The following is a 2,983-nucleotide window of genomic DNA, read 5'->3' as shown; positions in this document are numbered from 1 at the left end:
CTGGGGGGGGGGGGAGTTGGGCATGCAGACACCTGGAGAGTCGAGACTCCCAGCTGCGGAGGGCAGGGGTCGGTGCTGAATGCACAGGCGCAGAGCATTGCGGAAGTGCTTTCCCCCCACATTTGTCACCATCTTCTCAGCTGCTTCATGGGCTGTCCGCCTCTCCCTCCCCTGGCCGCCCCGTGGCAGCTGCAGGGTGAGTAACAGACACTTGGGGTGGCTACGAATGGCATGGAATTTGGGTTTTTCAGGAATGATGGGGATCATAGCGGAGCACGGTGGCACATGCTTATAGTCCCAGCACTCAGGAGACTGAGGCAGGAGGATCACCATGAGTTCGAGGCCAGCCTGGGCTATGCAGGGGAACTAGAACATAGTGAGACCATCTCAAACGATGATGGGGATCACAGGAAGTGATGGGTTTGTGCTTTCATAGGTCACCAGGGGACCCATGGCATTATGATCATTCTGCTGAGACTCTTGAACATCCACTGGGAAAAATCCTATCATTACAAACCCAAGAGGCCTCTTTTCTGGGCCATGTTTGGGTTTGGTCGCGTTGACTCCCACTTGCCGTCCACATGGCTCGGACTGGGTCGGTGGGTCAGTGTTTTCTTACTGGACAGCAGCTCTGACCCAGCACCCCACTGGCTTGGAGTCTCGTTCTTACACCGCCAGGCATGAGCTTCCCGACCTTGGCCCAAACCCTTAACCTTCTTGAGATTTACCTCTGGTCTGGGAGAGGGTAACGTTGTGTCCCGGGGCTGGACTGGCCCTCGGTTCCATCCCCAGTACTGCAAAATCAGAAAACAAACCACCACAAAAACTTAAAAAAGAATAGCTAGGCAGGGTGGTGCACACCTGTAATCCAGCACTCAAGAGGCTGAGGCAGGAGGATTGATGCAAGTTTAGAGCCAGCCAGGGCTACCTAGTGAGTTCAAGGCCAGCCTGCACTACACAGGAAGAGCCTGTCTCAACCCAACAACAGAAAAATGATAAAGGGCCTGAAAGGGAAGGGAAGGAAGGGACCAGGCTCCCTGTGTGTGTCTCAGGCGAATATGAGAGCTTGGTTGGCTTCAACAACACACGTTTATCTTCTCAGAGCGTGGAGGCCAGAAGCTCAAGTCCACAGTGCCATAGGTTTGGATTCCTAGCTTACAGGTGGCCACTTTCTCACTGTGCCCCACATGGCCTGTTCCCATGGAGATGGAACCTAGGGCCTTGAACATGCAGAACACATGCTGTACCCGAGCCCCATCCCTAACTTCCCACTGTGAATCTAGTGCTCCTTCTCTCCTCCTCCTCTTGCCCCATGCTCAGTCCCGACATGCAGGGGGACAACGGGGCTGATGCCACCTCTAGAGACTCACCAGACCCCCACCCCCATTTCTCAGACCCGCCTGTGGGGTACCCTCGCAGTCCCAGCATTTGGGAGGCTGAGGCAGGAGGGTCTCAAGTTCAAGGCCAGTCTAGGTTACATAGTGAGACCCTGTCTCAAAAAACCAAACAAAATAAATAAACAAATGAACAAACAAAACCCCAGGTAGAGCAGTGGGTGTGGAAGAGGGGAATCCTGCTGTCGCCCTGCATGCTCAGAGCAACAGCCCCGGCTCCTTGTGGAAGGGTTTGGGTGGCAGTGCCCAGCGTAGCTTCCTTCAGCCTGAGCTCAGTCCCTTCACGCTCAGCTCACACACTCAGCTCTGGACGGCTGTTCCCGCTGAGACTGCAAAACACCTGGCACGTCCCCACTGCCTTCCTCTTCAGAACTGACCCGTGTCCTGTGCCTGGTGACAAAGCAGCTTAAAAATAAACCCAGGCCAGCCGGGTGTGGTGGTGCCCACCTGTGGTCCCAGTCTGGGCTACACAGTGAGTTCAGGGCCAGCCTGGAATACGTAGGGAGACCATCTCAAGAAAATAAAACCCTATAATAAATAAACCCATACCAGGGAGGCTGTCTCTGGGGCCATCTTCTTCCTTACCTCCGAGTTTACGCCATGTAATTTGGCGCTTACAACATCCTGGGTTTTTCATTTTTTCTTTTTTCCTTGAGGTACTGGAAGTTCTCTCTACATTGCTCAGACTTGGCTGTCTTGCAACCCTCCTGCCTCAACTCCTGGTGGGCTGGGATTAGAGGTCTATGCTACCACACTTGGTTGGCTTCCAATAAAACTTTATTGACAAAACAGCGGTGGAATGGGTCAACCCTCAGGTTGTGGTTTCCCAACTCCTTTCCGAAAACTGTAAGCTTAGCCAACCCTGCTCCAGCCTCCTGGATCCCATGCACTCCCCAGACCTGGGTTTCAGATTATCATTTCCCACTGTCCGACACCTGTGACGTGTTCGATGACTGCCTGCTCAACGGCATGGAGCTCTAAAACACACCTAGCAGACTAGGCACCTTTTAAATACTTGAGGACTGGAGACTTATTATTTTCATCATTGTCTAGTCATCAATAAAATTTTTGACTGTGCTTATGACTAAAACCTTGGGCAATTTTCATATTGTGTCAGAAATTATGAGACTTTAACCACAGACCAGCTGTAATTCTCCCACTTTTGGAAGGAGAGGGCTGAAGCTTGAGGTCATACTGCTTTCTTGTGATGAGGCAGGGATTTCAACTCAGGCTTCAGGGCTGGTCCTGACCAAGGATGGCAGACTGGAAAAATCGAAAGAGCAAGAGAACTGGACTCAAGAGTCCAACACTCAACCACCTTACCTACGGGAGAAGTCATAACGGGGACAGGAATGCCAACTTCGGAGCTGTGGACATAGCTCGGGATTACAGCACTTGCCTGCCATGCACAATGCCCTGAGTTGGATCCCCAGCATCAGCAGCAGCAGCATCACCATGACAATGTCACAGACTCAAGGACAGAGGAAAATGCAGACGCTGACACAAGTGCAGTGCCAGACCAGTGAAAGCTACTGCAGTAGTCACTATTATGTAAAATGGTGACAGTGACCAGGTCCCTCCTTCCTCAT

The sequence above is a fragment of the Heterocephalus glaber genome, unplaced genomic scaffold (genome assembly GCF_053883595.1).
Source record: "Heterocephalus glaber isolate CG9 unplaced genomic scaffold, H.glaber_assembly_v1.0 deba00001608, whole genome shotgun sequence".
Lineage (NCBI taxonomy): Eukaryota > Metazoa > Chordata > Mammalia > Rodentia > Bathyergidae > Heterocephalus > Heterocephalus glaber.
This window is presented reverse-complemented; position numbering follows the sequence as displayed.